Source organism: Aplysia californica, unplaced genomic scaffold (genome assembly GCF_000002075.1).
Source record: "Aplysia californica isolate F4 #8 unplaced genomic scaffold, AplCal3.0 scaffold00038, whole genome shotgun sequence".
NCBI classification, from domain to species: Eukaryota; Metazoa; Mollusca; class Gastropoda; order Aplysiida; family Aplysiidae; genus Aplysia; species Aplysia californica.
The window spans coordinates 100,183-119,252 of NW_004797308.1; the positions used below are offsets into that span (position 1 = coordinate 100,183).

The 19,070-nt window shown below is 38.8% G+C and overlaps 1 long non-coding RNA gene across 1 annotated transcript in view; it reads left to right on the forward strand.

Annotated features, from left to right (window-relative positions):
• LOC101852827 overlaps positions 1–13,198 on the forward strand; it is a 13,827-nt gene extending 629 nt beyond the window's left edge. The window contains exons 2-3 of the long non-coding RNA XR_001185545.2: positions 5,962–6,084; positions 9,269–13,198. This is a non-coding gene — a long non-coding RNA (uncharacterized LOC101852827). The remainder of the gene's footprint in view (positions 1–5,961; positions 6,085–9,268) is intronic.
• Positions 13,199–19,070: the final 5,872 nt, after the last annotated feature.

The window sequence follows — 19,070 nt, forward strand, 5'->3', positions numbered from 1 at the left end:
TCTTCATTAGTGTGTTTGTTTTGGTGGTCGCTCATTAGGGAAATTCTTCCCAAAAAAATTCAGCTTTGGACAGGCTTCTGCTCTTACTTTGTTCAATTTATTTGATTTAAAATGAATTACAAATTTGGGGAGGGGTTGCGAGGGTGAGGTGGAGAAATTGGTGACGACAATGAAATATAAAAAGGAAGCGGCTTAGAAAGGGCTTAGCTTTACTTCAGCTAGACTGCTAGGCATATGGCTAGATGGGCAGGCTAGCTGTACTTAATGACGGCTAGACGGCTGGCTTGCCATACTTTTAGTAAGTGCCTATATTTGCAACGCCGTGTTGCCATTAGCGGCAGTGCTAAATAAAACGCTGCGTTGCGATTAGCGCCAGTGCTAAATAAAACGCTGTGTTGCCGTGTGTAAAATATCAAGCTTGATCTGCACATTGTTATCGGAAGTTCTGATGGCCGAAGTGACAGCGTGTCTGCTTTTGAAGTCGAACCATTATTTTTTTAGTGTGGGTTCGATCCCGGTCCTGGACTTTTTTTTGGGTGTTTTTTGTTGTTGTTGTTGTTGTCCTCTTCTCGACTGACCAACAAATTGTTCCCATAATTATATGTTGTTGCTTTGTAGTTTTTTTATTAGTGATGAAGCATGTACATTCTGGTTTTGTCCCCAAGACAGAGCTCTGTGCAAAGTAGGCCTTAGTATAGCCTATACTTTTCCTTTTACCAATTTAGGCCTGGTTAAAGTTCAGTATTAAATAGTGGCTTTCCTTGGTCTGTGAGTCTAATTTTTTTTTTTTTTAAATTTTAGGCTCAGGAGAAGGAAAAAAAAAAACCCTTTCGGGACCGGAATTCGATGCCACACTTGGAAGCACTGAACATTAGACTTTTAGAGAACGTAGACAGTAGACAGCTTGTATACGTTCTCTAGGCTTAACTTAAAGTTCGAGTTGCACCATCTTGCTAAATTGTTATCCAAGCGTCTTTCGACTTAAACTTGCTCAAACTCTAACTCAGATGATTATGATTATGAGAGATGGACAAGACGTCTACTTTTGTGCAAACAATGTCAGAAACAATTGTTAGATTTTCTATCTAGATCTACCCAATGTTGATTGGAATAAGACAACGTCATAAAAAAGGAGTCAAATCCAAGGAGGTTTTATATTCATACCAGACAACATCACCGATAATTTTAACATGGTTAATCACCTGACAGTAGGACTTGACAATGTGACAAAACTGAAAGGCCCCCACTTTCAAACTCACATCTCTGCCATACATGTGAGGCATCGTGAAATCAGGCACTTGTCAAAATAGTGAAATCGAAGGAGCAGGCAATTTTCTGCTAGTGTTTGACAATTTTTATGAAAATTTTGTTTTTTGGCTCAACGCCTTTTATGTCCCTTCAATCGCAAATATTTTGACTTCTCCTTAAGATTAATGGGTATTGTTTTAATTGAAAGCAAGACAAAAATAATTAAGCTTTCAGATGGTACCAATAACCCCACATGCCCAAAATTCGAAGGCCTGATCCGACAGCGTCGTGACACATTTATTTTTAATTAAGCCTTCCTGAGGATTTTATTGCTTTTGTGTTTCTTTTCTGTATTCAATTGCCAGTTCAGTGATGTGTGGTTTGTGGTTTTATTTGTATAAATAAGGAATTTACGAGTATTTCTGATAACCTCCCAGATATCACGAAAATCTCAAAATTACTCTGCTTCTGAGGCAAAATAATGCCTATCCAAGGGTAATATACATAGTGTTCTCTTTTTTACCACACACCGTTACTTAATATTCATTTCCCATTGGTTTTCTGTGTTTATGTGATGTATTTTTGGCAAAATAACCTTTCAAATGATATTTTTCCAATTTTCAGGGGAGATAACCCAATAATTAAAAATTATTGTTTTGCTTCTAACTTGGCTATCTTTCTGTGAATTTTCATAAAAACCTGTACTTTAGTACATTTTAAATTACTTTTTCATATTACAAAGAGCTCAGGAAAGTTTTGGGCTTTGTTTGACAATTATAGAATACTATACTTCATTTTTTATTTTAACTGCAGGGTTATGTAACAAATTGAGTAATCTCTGTAAAAATCTTGGGTTTCCAGCTTTTTTTCTTCCTATGTAAGCTGTTTGGGTGTTCTTCGGTGGATTTTGAATATTGTTATGTTATATTTGTGTAGTTTATGTGATTTACAGAGTGATTTCAGTAAGCTTCTTCATTTAGTGAGAATCAGGGGGAGTTAACTTTGAAGGTCTCTTACGCACACTGCGATGAGCTGACGCTCATAAAATATGCACTTCTAGTATCCTGAAATGTTAAGCTTTCAAACAGTATATCATATGTCATGTTTTATAACACTTCATATTTGGTCAATTTTGGAAAATGCTGAGCACCCAAATTGTGAAACCTGCCTTATCTAAAAACTGAGAAAGCTTCCACAATTCAGGCAGAACTACAATATTATCATGTAGACACGATGGCTACTAGATCTACATCTAGATCTAGATTCTAGATCTAGTACTGGCATTTCAAATAACTCGGGAGCTATTCAGAACGCGGCGTTGCAAATAGCGCTTGCCATACTTTTATGATGACTAGACTGACAACAGCAAAAAATAGGCCTATTGAATTGTAAATGAAAATTTTTTTAGTTTGCAATACACCTAAAATATTTGTATGAAACGAAACCAAAAGATGCCTTACTGACAGTGCATATATATGTGCAGTGGAAACCTGATATAACAGGGATGGTGGGATCAGAGAAAAAGTCCAGTTTTATATCAGATCCCTGTTAAATCAGAAATGCAAGGGAAGTAAACATTTGTGGACTAATCCAGCTGTACTTAATCACGGGTAGTTTCCCTTACACACCGCAGCCCTCTCTCGTGGCCCTGTGGCAGACATGCGTCTGACACATTATGCGTGCGTGTAGCTAGGCGAAGTCTGCAGCACACTGCAGCCCTCTCTCGTTTCACCGGCTATGTGCGCTTGCAGTTGTAGTGGCGTGGGCTTAATTGCTCTATGTCTCTCTCTCTCTCTCTCTCTTTCTCTCTCTCTCTCTCTGTCTCTCTCTCTATCTCTCTCTCTATCTCTCTCTTACTTTTTACACACATTGTTAACTGAGTCTTTGTCCCTGCCACCGATTGGGCTCCGATGAGGCCCTGTTATTGCTGATTATAACCTTTAATAGAGATTTTAAAGAGTAGGAAAAAACAGGGATTTAAAATGTCCCTGCTATTGCCGGATTCGGGCCTGTATAATGGTTTCCACTGTATTTTAAACCTGACCTGAATAATTACTAGAATCTAATGAGACCTGTGTATTCAACACGAGTGGATAGCTAGAAAACGACAACTAAACGCCATTGGCTGATATTTTATAGTAACAGCCATGATCTTGTTTCCTTGCAAGGGGGATGCCCGCCGCATCATCTAATCGTAATTCTATAGTAGACTATAGCGATAATTTTGCGTTGCGCGTGGTGTGCACTGGCAGTTTCCAAGCTCCTTCAGCAGTTTGCACCTCTTTCATCCTTACACAAGCAGTTTCCAAGCCCCTCTATGTTTTAGTCTTACATGTGTCTTAGTAGTAAATCATCTGTGTTTGTGTGTGTGTGTGTAGTGTGTGCGCACGCGTACATTGTGTGCGGTTGTGTTGCCACCATGACTGACATGGGAATCTCTTAATGATGTCAAACAAGATGGCTATTACTATAAATATCAGCCAATTGTATTTAGTTATTGTTCTCTAGCTATCCGCTTGTGTACTCAACAGGTTTCTAATAGTAGTAATAGTGCCTAAAATAAGTACGGCTAGACTGGCTGGCTAGCCGTACTTAAGATGGCTGAATTGTAAAGAAAATTTTAGTTTGCAATCTAAAATATTTGTATTTCAGATCAAACCAAAAGGTATCTTACCGGCATGCATGTATTTTAAACCTGAATAATCACTAGATCTATGAGACAGGTTTCGGTCAATAGGGCCAAACCTAGATATCTAAGTATGGCTAGACTGGAGACTGTCAGGCTAGCTAGTACGGTTAGCCACTTCGGTATAAAAAGATGTCCTCAGACTCAGATGTGGCTAGTGGATGGCCGGTATAATATGATGCTATACTACCGTCTAGGATCTAGGCTATACTTAGCTTGACCTAGGGAGTGGGTATATGTGCCAATTAGTCGAAGAAAGTCGATAAGGGTAGATCTAGACCCCCCCAAAAAATCGCAACAAAAATGCAAGTTATGTATGGTCGACAGATAAAATCGGGAACGAAATTGTAAAATTGTTTAAGAATGCGTTAAAGGTTGACAAAAAAGCAAAACTTATATTACGACCAAATCGGTTTGTCATACACTTGCTTTGACGTGATAATTTTTACATACTTTTGTACGGATTTTCCGAAAATGAGGTACTCGTCATGGGTATCTTTACTTTTATGTCAACAAAGTAATGATTCATGCAAAAAGTATGGGAAGCCAATATTTAAAAAAGGTTTTCTCTCACACCCTCAGTCGGAGCTTTTCAGTGGATGTTTGTTTACCTTGTAAGTTTCATCTAGAGAATTGCCTCTTATGCAATTGACACAAGGTGTGAATGGTATTCTGGCAGTTGTACAACATAAAAAGAACAATACAGATGTGACTGAAGATTACCAAGTGCACATTTCCTGTCACCGATCTCACATTAGTGCAAAATCTTTTGCAAAACATAAAAAGTCTAGTCTCAGTCCAGGCAGCAATAACGGGCTGAAGTGCAAACTTTGGTTAAGTCTCCAAGAGTTCCAATTTAGCACCTGCTGAATTTTTTTTATGGTAAAAAAAAAACTTTGCTGTCAAACAAAGTCATAGGGACGTATAATGTCATAATGTCATTTGTGTGCAAACCGAGACCCAAAGTGAGGACACAATAAAGAGGACTTATGGATCATGACTATTCTCGGTTGTTTTTATTTTTAGTTGCAACTTCAAAATTTGCAGCCGCCATGTTCTGCTAATACGCCGTATATTATTCGTCCGACTGTGACTCATTGGCACTCGATTTACCCATAGCAACTTAAAAATTATAGTCAGTAAATTTGTGGTCTAGATCTAGCTTTTCTTCGAAGTTTTCAAGGCACTAAATTCATCCGATCGCCTTGTTTTCTAGATTTACATCTATTTTCACTTTCTTTGCCGCTTATTCCTAAAACAAAACTAAAAACAAGGTTCATCTATTTTAACAAACACAAAAATAGCCGTGACACTGGGGGTTTTTTTGTGGCTGTTTTTCTTTCTTCTCATCAATGAAGATTTCAGTGCTCGCTTTCTTTCCAATAAACTGCATCAAAACAAGCTAGCAAAAGTTTTTTCAAGCTACAAGCTACCTATTATTTTCAATAGAAACCTGGATAAGTGGTTCCGACTGGATTTTGTGCACTGGTATTTTGCCATCGGTGGATGGAAGCGCGCGGCAGCTACGAATATACTCATAGCTCGGGTGCAAGAGGTTAAAACAGTAGTGTTTGTCACTTTTAAGTCAAAATCTGTTGTGGGTTTCATCAGTGGTGGCCATATTTGGTCACATGACTTTGCATACATAACGCATTGTTTATCTTGTAGACCTTTACATAATCTTTCCGGAGATGTATGATTGTCATAGGTTTTGCAGGCAACTTTTGTTAAGTTGTTTTTTTCATGCCTCTTTTGGCACAATTTGGTGCCATCCTCTTGTATAAGTAATGCTGTAATTCACAACAATAAACTTGCATAACTTTTAAACCGTTTATCCAATCTTCATGCTGTTTTTAAAAAAATTTTTCTCAGCTCTTTTTTAGCCCTACCTTGGGACATGTATTGCCGTCTAATTAATGGTTTTCAATTTTTTTCATGAAACCCCTACTGCTAAGCTTTGTCTGCTTTTCATTTTTCTGCCACTACTACGTGATGCACTTTTAACCTATGTCATTTACTTTTTGCAGAATGAGGAAGTGAGCAATGGGCTCACTACACCAGGATACCAGTCCTCCAATTCTGGCAGACAAACGCATGACCAGTCCTCACGTAAGGGGAAAAAAGAGAAGAAAAAGCATAAGTGATTCTTGGTAAGTCCTTTTTATCTTCTTTTTTTAACTTCAAATTCTAATGCAGTACAGGCAAATTATACATGCTTGATTCAGTATCTAGGCTGGTAAAACTCAGTGTATATAGACCTACCCTGCTGCCATCCTAAGCAGAGTATTAACTTCTTGTCCGTTGTAATTGTCAAGTGTCAAATCATTAAGGAATGTTAAAAAGTAACATAAAAGAGTAGGGTATATTTAATTGGAATGCTTAGTTTGCTATCAAATGGAAACTTTTTGTGTGCGAATGTAATCATAGTAGTCTCAGGACCTTGGCAAAGTTGGATAAAGTTGGATGAGTAATTGAATTGAAAAAGTAACTTATCTTTGTTGATCTGCTCCTGTCATTTGTCATGATCCTTTCCTTTTTTTTTTCTCTTTTAAAATTGTATATCTGGATGACAATGACAAAAATATTGGAAACGCCTTCGCATACGCAAATATAAGGTAGAGAAACAAAAATAGCTTCTGAAAATAATTTTTTTTATTTACTCAGAGGAAATTGTAAGTTAGAAAAATGTGAAATTGTTTTTTCTTCTTCTGAAAAGACACAGATTTCTTCACTACCCTTGATATACAGCTACATATATAATTAAGAGTACATTCACGATTCTCAGACGGCATATATAGCACAATATGTGTGATGTTTCTTTTGAAATTTGGATTGCTAATCCCTATGTTGGCTTAATAAGAAAAAAAGGCAGTATAGGCTTCTATTGTGCACCAGTGAATGCAAGTGGTGCACAAAAACATGTCGTTGAAATAAAGTAGAGCCATAATAGTGCAAAAAACAGCAGTCAAAGTGTTGGAAGCCAGAAAGTTGTGATATGTTAAAAGAAGAATTTTCAGCCTGAAGAGACTGTTTTCTTTCATTGTTTACATGGTTAAACAAAGACTTTGCTTGATAAAGTTGATGTTCTTATGTGAGAGAAAGATCTTTACACCTGAAACTCTATTGCTGAGAAATAAATGTATGGAAGGCCTATTCATTTCCGTTTCTTATGCTGAAGTTCTCAGTTCACTTCTGTGTTTTATAAGCATGATCAATGCAGACCTTGGGTTTGTTTTCAGTTTTAGGCGATCGAGTCGGGCGATTAGCCCGATCCAGCCGTAGTGGGCACCCCGTATTAGACCCGAGAAAATACACAAAGTCCTCGAAACCAAATCTGAAAAACCTTCTAAGTTCATATTTTACTGGTCGCGTTTGTGATATTACGTTCGGCTTTCCCCAGTCCGAGAGTACGTTTCGCGCAAATGAGCGGCTATGGCGGCAGGCGGAAGACGTGTAATACTGAGACTCCTTTGGGAAAATCAAAATCTGCTTTCGTTACCGCTCAGAATTGTCCGATGATAGTTCGTTGACGTTAGATTTACAGTTAATAAAAATTTGTAACCTGCAGTTTGTGCTTAAAAAACCCACAGTGTAGCCATAAACATTAAATCGATATTCTCACTGATGTCACTATAATTACTAAAAAGGGAGAAAAAGAAAACACGCGTCCTCCAATTTCTAGATTGTCGGGCCCGTCATCGTGACGAGTCAATGAACCTGTGAGAGTTCGTGAGTACGGCACGAGCAAGGGACCGACCGGTGGTTGTTGGGGAAAGCTTAATCAAAGTTCATTCAAAGTAGGAGTGTAGCAGGGCGTCGGAATTGAGGGGAGGTGTTTGATGCAATAAAGTTTACGGCAGCAGGAAAAGGCCGCGGTGCAAGAAACTGATGCTAAAATAAAAACGATAAATGGAAGTGGTTTTGACATTCGACAATCGAGTGCGTAAATGAGGGAACATTAGAGCACAGGCTTGATGATTGTATCTTCAAGGTTGGTGTTCCCGGGTTTGTGGGATTTGTCAGTGATGACAAATTGAATAGTGGCAATGAGGAAATGCCATTTTCAACCCTCGGAAAGCTCTATGTTAGATGGCTATGCATCATGATGGCTTGTTGCTGATTAAATACTGGTACGTGTACTGTGATTTAGCATTTTGAAAAAAAAATCAATAGCCTACTTAGTCCATGATGCAGTGATTCACTGATTGCCAGGTTTTCAGCATCAATACATCCCACACTCTCACAGTCCTTCCAGCTCCGGCGATATCGGTACACGCTCTCTTTTATTTTCACTTTTTGCTCTGCCGTGAGCTTAGTTATAAAGGTTTTATGAATACGTTTTGTCTTGCATGCTTTTTAAAATCCGTGATTGCTGAAACCAAACATGGTTTTTGCAGTTGATGTTCTTCTTGCCTCTTCTCAGGCCCAGATCAGGATTCATTTGTTATTTTTAAAGTAAAAGTAGTTAAAATTAATTGTCTGTCATACCTAAGCCACTAAGGACTTATCAGTGTCCTATGCTAGTGTCGGGAAAATTATGTTTTAATATAGTTTCTATTGGTGTGGGCTAGGGGTTTTGAAGTTAGTTTGGCAATCACCCTGCACTCAATTCCAGATTCAATACTGAAGGATAGGTGCCTTGAACGTTAGTCCATAAATTGATTTTTTAAAAAGACAACCTCGCCTCACTTCATACACACTGTTCATCGTAACTTGTGCACACCTATACACCCCCTTCCTTTCCCACGCACATTATATAGGTACATGCGAGAACAAGGCAACATGCACACACAGACACACACACTCACACACATATGCATGTACAAACCAGTTTTCAAAATATAATTACCCAATATCACGGAAAGCAAGCGCGTTCGATGGGGCAACGATCATCTTTTTTTTTTCTTCTTTGTCTTTGTACTACCTGATTTTGGGCCAATCTACCTGAAAATGACCCTGAATCTACCTGAAATGGGAACTTTGAGGTAGGCAGCCCTGCTCTATATATACAGATCTGGTTTTTTTTTGTGGGGAAAAAAGATGATCAAGTAGCCAAACAGTGGGTGTTGGGCTGTACGCATTGTGTACCTTTGACGGTCAGTTGGCTGGCAGTATGGCGGGACAAATAAATAAGGACCGGACAACTCAGTCAGTTGGCAAATGGCAGTGTGAAGGCACAAATACTATGTTAATATAGGCGCTCCTTTTCGTACATTGACAAAACCTGGCAGTAGGCAGGGCTAGCGCTATAACAGGGGGTGGTACATCGAGGTTTGACTTTACTTTATTTGATGATTTCTCAATTTTTTAACAATAATTCTTCTTTTTTAAAAGTTTCACAGGTGTGCTCAGAGAGGTTCCTGGTGTGTGGAGGGAGTTTTGCAGAAAGATGCATCTGTCATGTAGTAGAGGTAGCTATGATCAGTTCCAGTTATCTGTTTCAGAAGTTTTTACACATTTATAGAATTGATTATCAACATTTGCAGTCAATGAAGAATCTGTTTTTGTCAATTCACACTATTAATGTTGGTTTCTGTAACTTTGTCATAAGTCGCGATGTGCTTATTTTACGGTAAATGAATACAAAGAATACTGCAGAACAAAATGTTCTTACCCTAGAATGTGAAAATTTTGCATTCATACACAGTCTCATGCAGTTAATACATGTCGGATGACTGAATTGATTTTTGCTTTTCTGCATAGTTTTTTTTTCAAGTGTTATTTTTACTGTCCATTTTGTCCATAATTTGTTTTTCTAAAATATTATAATTTTTCAAACGAAAAGCCTCTGTCATGAGATGCATTTATGTAATCATTATGCTCCAAACATTTCATAGGCCTTTGTTAAAAATTTTTCAAGATACAGTATTCTTTATAAGGCATGCCATGACAAAAACACAATTTTGATAAAAAATGCAAAAATTTTAAAATCAAATTTCAAAAACGTACTGCTTTCTTTTTGGCATTTCTCTCAAGCTTTATGTATATTTCCATACATAACAAACATCGGTAACATATTCCTCGAATATGATTTCTTATCAGAATCAACCAAAATATTTTTGCGGAGATATTTATCAATTATCACCAGACCAATAAATTTACCTGGTGTCTTTCCAGTCGATTGCCTTATATTACCACATAAATGTGACTCTTTTAATTGAAGAAATGTGAATCTTGTTATCTCATTCCATTGCTGTTTTCTTATAAAGAACATATCTTATAATATATATCATATAGTATCTTAATCATAGATTGAATGAAATCCTTCTTGTTTGAAATCTTTACATCATATGTAGACATGGTCTTGAAATGAAGGAAAAGGTTATGAAATTATTTTTTCACTTTCGTTGATGACAAATGAATTATCCATGAAAAGAAAAAAAGGAAAAATCTAACTGTGTTTTATAATCCAGTTGACTGGAAAGTTCATGCTTGAAATATTGATGACATTTATGAACTGTTGATAATCCATTCTAGTTTTGTATGAGAACGAATTATCCCTGTTCTGTAGAATTGTATGAAGGAATCAAATGTAAATTTTGTACCATTGTCAGCACTTTTGTATAAATTTGCCCCTTCTGCTATTCAGACTCATGGTCTCACTCTCTCTACGTTTCTGTCTTTTTCTTTCCCTCTGTCTGCTTCTCTTTACCGTATGATAATTGATTCGTGACATAAAAGGATAGAATGATTGGGTTTGAAGTCTTTGCTTATACTTGTTAATTTTTTAAAAACTCTTCTGAGTTGCCCTTTGTTGCTTTTTATGTTGAATGATCTTCAGACTGAGAAATGGAAAATGTCAATGAAAATAAGTTTTGCTTTCCTTTGAAGATGAATTGTGAATCCAAGAAAATGCTGACAAAATTGTCATCCTTAAAAATAAAACCCAAATAGCCAGAGGAATAGTATATAGTTTATCAACTTACACTTTCTCCTTTTATGTAGAAAATAGAAACAGGCTTGGAAGCGTTGTCCTGTGTCAAGATTTCAACCCAGGAGAGTCACCCATGAAAACAAAATCACTGCGTACGAGGTGAAATGTCTCCACAAAACTCCTAACATCAAAAAAAGACACAGGCAGAGAAATGAAGAAAAGTAAGAGCGACAATTGGCACTGAGTCCCGCCTGCATTTCATAGCTGTGTATAAAATGGTTTGGCTACCTGTTACGAGTGTCACATAGCCAGCCAGCCTTCAGACCTATAAAACCAAGTACTCAGGCTATAAAGGAAGAGGTAGACCACGCAAAAAGATGGATTGAGGGAGTCAAGGAAACCCTGAGAAATCACAATATCCCGATTGAAAGAGCTGCCGAGCTAGCATACAGTAGAAACCTTAAAAAGTAAAAGTAAAGTAAGTTGAGGCACAGCATTATGGTTAGACTTACTTGTTTTCAGCGCTGATGGGCTGAAAACAAACATATGGCTAGGCATGATTTCATTTCATTTATTATACTAGTAACTGAGCATGAATAGCTGATGAGAAGAATATGCTTCCACAAAAATGTTTCCATCATTTATCTTTTTTTTTTAACTTGATAAAAGAAAACGTGCCTAAATTTTTTTTAAAGTATGTGAAACATTACACTTCTGCACATGTATTGCTGTTCATTCAAGTTTCTCGCCCAGAATTCTGTAGCAACTGGTGTGAAACTGTCTTTCGACAAACTATGATTTATAAAAATATGTACTGTGTTCGTTATTTTGCACTAACTTTTCTTTTTTTGGAAAAAAAAATATTTGCTGATATTTGCTGGTCTTGTGAAAATGGATTTTTAAAGTATTCTACACTAACTTGCAATAAAAACATAGTTTTGACTCGATAAAGTTTATGAATGTCTTTCTCAAGCATACATTAAATTGAAAAATTTGTGCTTCTTTCACAGCATCTCATTCAATGTAAATAACATTTTGGAATGCCAGTTACTTGTTGTGATTTTAAATCTGATCATGATAAATTCAAAGATGATGGGTATGTTTTAATTCCATAATTTGTGGGTTTTTACAGCTGTGGTTTTGTCCCTTGTTGACTACCGAAGAAGCTGTGAACTTGAATAAATCATTTTTGCATGAAATGATCGTGATTAGCAGAAAATATACTGACGACAAACATTTTTGTTTCTGTTTCTTGGACAAATGCAGTCTCTTACAACAACTATTTGATAAGTCGAAGTGTCTTACTATGTTAAGAATGATGGTGTTGTTGCTAGGAAACAGACACAGTCTGTTTTGAGAAAGAAGATCGCAGAATTAATTTCTGTCTTAATTTATCAAACTTTTTGAGCAAAAGCCTATTTTTGTAGGTAGTCCTTTGTTGCCGAAGATGATGATGAAATCCTGCAGCTCATCTGAGGATGCGCATGTGGCTGTGCAGTCCGATCTTGGATGTATAATGTCTGTTGCAGTGGGGATACTGGAATGTTGTGTTTCAGGTGGTTGGATTATGTCTCTTCTCTCTTCTGATAGTCAGCTTCTCCCTGTAGTTGATATAGCTCAGTGAGAAATCAGGGTTTTCCATTTATTATGACAAATAAAAAGTCCATGTCACTGTGTAGAAATGAAGCTGCAAGAAAGGTTTATTTGTGTGAAGTTAATTTGCATAGAAAACCCATTCTGTCATGTTTTTATGCTTCTGGGGTTTATCTGTATCGTGAGGTTTCCAGTGTCTCTCATTTTTTGGTGAGACTTTTTTGTCCATTTTGATAGGGTGTACTGCCTGAGGTTGAAATCAGGACTAAGTACTGATGAATACATATGATTTTTAAAAAATAGGTACTACTGTGTGTAAGTTCTGGCCGAGCTTATTTCCCAGTTGAAGTTTTCATTTGTATGCAGTGTGCACCAAATAAGTACAATATAGTCACTGTGAAGTCAGTGCTTGGTTAATTCTTATATTATGCCATTGGCCCTGATTTTCTTAAAATTCTATACGATTTTGGATAGGGTCTCTCTTTACGTTATATCAATTGCATTCTCACCACTGGAGATTTTGGTCATTATACACATGAATAGCATGAATTTATCCTTGAAATACAGTTCACGCAATAGTGGTGTTCTTGAAAAACTCAATTGTTTATCAAGTGTAAATTGTACTGTCGTGTGGGATTTGTTGGTCTGTTCATCCTGCTTGAACACACATCAGGATACGTACTTTCATGTTATTTTTTATTTGTAAAATGACATTTATATTACATTACATATATCATCATTGGTCATCCGGCCTCATCATTCTTAGACCAATTAACAATAAACTTTTGATAATCATCCATGAACTTTGTTTTTCTTTATTTCAAGTTTTAAGAAAATATTTTTTGTCGATCTTCGTTAGTTGATTTGTTGTCCATGTCCATCCATGTGTCAGGATGTTCTGTTTGTCTTTTGTGAAATGGATTTCTGGGTACCATTTAGAAGGTCTACCATGATACAGTGGTCTTTCGTAAGTCTTGTCCAATTGAAACTGTCTACCGCAATCCAGGCGGTCTACCATTACTCCTGCCTGTTTGGCCTTGGGAACAGAGGTGTAGGCCTACGTGAATTACTGCACCAAAACATTTTTAAAACGACCAATGACAGTCCCAAGCCTATATAAACAAAGAGGGAAAAATTGTACAGTAGTCTCCGCCTTAACGCACCGTGACCGGGAGGGCTCCTTAGCGTGTGTTTATGGAGCGTGCGTTTATATGAACCTTTTCAAAGGGAGGCAGGGACGCAGTCATCTCATTGCCTTGATTATATTCTAGTGACCTCCCTTTGGGATGGGGTTCACTTTGGCTGATAATGTGACGACACGTGACTGTTTTGAGAAGGATTCCCCGACTGCAGTTAAGAATACAAAGACGTTGGGGGGCCAAAGACAGACTCAATGTAATGATATGCACCATAAAATGTCGGGAATAGATAGCCTAAGGAGGAAACTGTTAATGATAGTCATAGAGACGACGGCCCAGCCACGTGGCTTTCCAAGCGACCACCCCCGACCGTAAATTTATGGACGACATCAGAACCATAGATCTCTAGATCTACATTCAGACTTCAGAGAAACATTTCTCTTGTGATTTGTTGAACAAGAGCGTTATAAAGTTCTTCGAGCGCAGCTGATTAGACCTACTTGACTAATCTTTAGTCCTATAGAAAGGCCTATCTAGTGTTTTACAGCATCCACGCGTGTTGCGCATCATCATAGGCCTAGATCACGCCTCGGCCTAGATCTAAAGATCTAAATAAACATTACATGCAGTCACCCAAACACCAGTCAGAAACCTGCTCTCAAAACTGCATTTCCAGTGACCAATCAAAAATCATGTCAGTTCCCCCCCCCCCCCCCCCCCCCAACTCCCCAACATTTCATAGACCAGTCCTGACCTATGTGTCTGTGGAAAGTTGAGTGTGAAAATGCTGTCCATCACTCACTTTGTTCGGCGTGAGGGCCAGTCTCACCAAATATCCGGTTTTCTAGGCTTGCCGTAAGCTGTGCAGGTTGTAGTGAAAATTTTCCCTTGTCAAGCTTAACCGTAACCTGTCGGCGTGTTTCGCGGACCAGAGCGTGCGTTTAGAGGGAGTGAGCGTGCGTTTAACGTCTGAATTACAGTAGTCTCCGCCTAAGATCCCGCCGCTTACGATCCCGGTTCGCTTAAGATCCCGTTGTTTTAGGAAAACATAATTTTTACTATACAAAAGTCACCCCTAAGATCCCGCTCTGATGGTCTACATTCGGCTAAGATCCCGCATTTCAGATCATAATTTGCTAAACAAAACCCCGGGCGGGCACAGCCGATCAACCTAGAGTGAAAAGTTGAGATCAATAAACTGTCCGTCGCGTCAAAGATCAACCACTATCGTGAATGTGATCACATACACGTTGTAAAACTCGATGAAGCGATACAATGTTTGCCCCAGACGGGATCACACCGAGGTGTGAACTGACCGACACGTTTGTTTTCCCCACGCATTGCACTCACACCTGAGCTCGCCACCTAAACTTACATCACTCGCTGGGTGGGTAGGGCCTACACGTTCGCTCCAGGCAGGATCACATCGAACTGTGAACTCTTCCTTGACCATTGCAGCAGTTGTCTCTACTCCCGAATTTTCGAGACAGACTGAATTTTAATTGGTGGGTTCACAACGTAATGGTGTGTAACGACAAAGGTGGTTTGGAAGGGGGGGGGGGGGGGGACTCGGTCAGAGATGGAAAGCTATACATTTTTGACAGGTAAAGAGGAGGGGCAACTGGATAAGCGTAGATCTTGAGACTCATAATAGGATAATAAGTGAAAATGGCACGCCTCATGCCACTATGCACCGTGATAGGTCATCAAGGTTAACCACTCTTTGCTCGCCATACGCCATAAACCCACCAAGCGGTCACGTCAGTTCATTGTAGAGTGGAGGGAGACCATTTTACCGATTGTGAGCCTTAACATGGGTCACCATAGATTCTTCCCTGGGTTCATCGGTTAAGATCCCGGTTCGCCTAAGATCCCGCATTTCCTTGCTCCCAAGCACCGGGATCTTAGGCGGAGACTACTGTATATAGTAAAAATCCCGTCCGATGACGAAAGCGTGCGTTTGAGCGGAGCGTGTTTTTGTATGGCGTGCGTTTAGGCGGATACTACTGTAAACTGATTATTTTCATGATTCCCACCCAAGCCAATGTAAACTGGTAGACCGTCTAGTAGAACAGTTGTCGGACCGGTCCGCGATAGACCGTCAAGTTCCCCCACGGGCAGTGCCACTGACTGTAGTGTCATTTCTCGTTCAAGCACAGTAGAATTGTAAATGGGCTGATTCATGTCACGCTCATAACTGTGCCTGATCTACAACAGGGAACTGCTGCTTTTTCTTTCCTAATCCTTACTATTGTCATTTTCCTCTACTTCTTTTGTATGTTTGTCACTCTCTTGTGATCTGCTATTTCCGGGGTGCCTTGATAGTCAAAGCAGACCTTGTGCTGTTGAAGCTAGAGAGGTGAGCAGAGTAAGTCTGATTCCCTGTAAAGACTTCTCTGTTGACACCCACCCCTTGGCGCTCGTATGACCTTATGCAGTTGCGAGCGCCGTAAAACTCTCTACTTTAAAAAAAAAAAAAGAAAAAAAAAAGACCGTCAGGTAAACCAGAAACTTCACCGTAGAATGTCAACTTAACTGGAGCCAATTTTTGTTGGAACTTACTGTAGGAATCTCAGTCAAATGGTCCCGGGATCAGAACCCGCCAGCAATGGGAAGATTTTTCTTCTGTAAAATTCTGTCCTCTGTTTCTTCCTTTCTTGTTCTCTAGTTCTATTGTCATCTGCCTTTTTCTCCACCCTGTCACCCTCCCCCCCCCCCCCAACCACATACCCCTCTGTGCTCTTTTCTCCCTTACACTCACTGACTCTTTCTAAATGTGCCAATTCCACTGAGCTCCTTCTTGCTGCTGTCTTTCAGCAATACCCCTGCTCCTAGGAGGGAGGGTAGGTAAGATCGATTGGCACACCTGGCCTTCTCAGAAAAAGGCAAAACATTCGGAGGTCTCGTGTGCAAGTTGTGCACATTAAAGTTCCCTTGGTGGTTCTTGAATCGTATTATATAAATTAGTATTAGACTAACTCTCAGTAAGTAGAGTAGGCTTCGGTCACCACTCTGGAAAATTCAAAATTAATTTCTACCTTAAGTAAAAGTCAGTAAGTATAAAAATATGGCGAAGACTGCCTTTGAAATCGGAATGCCGCTGCCTGAAGGTGAAGGCAAAGAGCTCTATTAATTTAAAAAAAAAATCACACAGCTGTCCCCGTAGGATTATGCGATTGTGCGGCCGCGTTTTTTTTCGCGTAATTCTGCACATATGCATAAATTTGGATTCCCCGCGTTTTTTCACGTTTTTTTTCCCTTAAAAAAAACAAAAAAACAATTAATTTTATAAATTAACGCCTCGCCATGTGACTAAAGGGAAATAATAACCGTAATAAGTCTTATTTAAGTGAAAAGTTTGTTATTTCCCTTGGTAGAAGATCTTGGTTATGGTTTGGGATTTTGTTCCTTGAGCATGTTCAATTTTCCAATCCATCAAAAGTTGTTGTTCTCATGTCTGCTGATGCTTCATGTTTGACAGGTGTTCCTGGTTTTAGTAATGTGCCAGCATCAGAGGTCCAGATGTCCTTTTTTTTTTTTTTTTTCTTTCCCAGATCTAGAGATCTAGATCTAGATCTAGATCTATAGCTGAAAGTTACAGAGATTATATTTTTTAGTTTTTTTTTTTTTCCAGATGTGTATTGTTTTCTTTCCAAATACACTACAAATTCCTGATACTGATATGTTCTGTTAAAAATTTTTCTGTACTTAAAACATAAAAGTCATGAAAATTTGTGTTGAAAAAGTGCAAAACATGCCGCGAAAGGTGTTACGGTAACTTGCATAATTTTTGCATAATTTGGCATTTTTGGGCATAATTTGGCCATCTAAATTCGCATAATTCTACGGGGACAGACATAGATCAACGTAAAAATCAGTTGCACTCCAGATTGAAGAGCCAGCAGTTAACTACTCCTGAAGTCTAGCAGGGGAACGCAAAGAAGAAGTAGACTGTATGAATCAGTTATTGTGACTTCTTCATTTGCTCCAAAAGTAGCTGTCAAGCGCAAAAATTGGTTGAAAGTACATCGTTGCTAAATTACTTCTTTTGATCCCTCTCTCTGCAAGAAAAATGTTTGGGTTACTAAATCAGTTTTTTTAAAAAAGATATATTTTATTGTTTTAACTTGAAATAAATGCAAATAAAGTGGTGCTGTTTGCTCAGAGGGCAGAGATCGAGATGTTTGAGAGGGACAGTGAGAACTTGCAATATTATTTCAGTATAGTAGGTACCGGTATGTAGGTGTCGGTTTAGTGGTTTGTCTTTTGGGAATTTGATTTCTGGGTGCCAGTTTAGTTGATTGTGTACTGTGATATATGGCAGTATTTTATTAGTTCTGCCCGATCGACCACGGTCTATGCTGCAGAAACATTCTCGGCTTCCCAGGAAGCATACTAGTGCAAACAGCTGATTAAGCGCGCAAACCACAATAAACCGACAAGATATTTCGCTGTCTATAGCAGGGTACCATTCCCATCTGGATGAACTGAGGAACATTCATATGAAGTGTCATTCTCGAAGACACAACGTTGGGCCACTAGCGGGTTTCAAAGCCACGACCTGTACGGTTGAAGGAGACGATACTGCTCAGACCGACTTCTGCCACATGTTCCCTTTACCAAAAGCATGCTTCTGCAGTACATGATGTAATCTATTTCGGACAACTACTCGTGTAAGAGACATAAAAGTTTTATACAGAAATCTCCATAATCTTTTTAAAGGCAGCTGAAGGAAGTCGCTTCAACATGGAAAAAAAACCAACAACTTTTTTTGGTCCTCGGTAAGAATTAATTCAGAAAGAGAACGATTCAATGAGGTTTCACTCAGGTTTCCCAGACTCAACTTGCCTGAGGAGAGTGTTTTTAAAGTTAAACTGAGTTTTTGTCTTCTACAAGTTTCAAATTATAGCAAATAGATATATAAAACATTACAATACATTGTATAAGTCAAATTTAATTCATTTTGTGTAACGTCTATCGGACCTTGGAGTAACTGGTCTTTTCTGGGATTTTAAAAACATCTCTCTCTCTCTCCATTCTTCTTCTTTTTAAAGTCATCAGTTCATTTTTAAAAGAAATACTATAGAAATAAAAGTTCCAGCAAAGTGGTCCATTCTTTCTGACTCTCGTTATTTTGACACTCATCCATCTCCCCCCGCTCTCTCTCTTCCACCCCACCCCTCCCCCCCCTCTGTCTGTCTGTCTGTCTGTCTGTCTGTCTGTCTGTCTGTCTGTCTGTCTGTCTGTCTGTCTGTCTGTCTGTCTGTCTGTCTGTCTGTCTGTCTGTCTGTCTGTCTGTCTGTCTGTCTGTCTGTCTGTCTGTCTCTCTCTCTCTCTCTCTCTCTCTCTCTCTCTCTCTTCTCTCTCTCTGTCTCTGTCTCTGTCTGTCTCTCTCTCTCTGTCTGTCTCTCTCTCTCTCCCCCCTTTCTCTCTCTCCCCCCCCCCCTCTTCCTCTCTCAGCAAAGTTGTCCATCCTTTCTGTCCCTCCTGATTTTGACACTCATCCATCTCCCCCACCGATCTCCCGCTC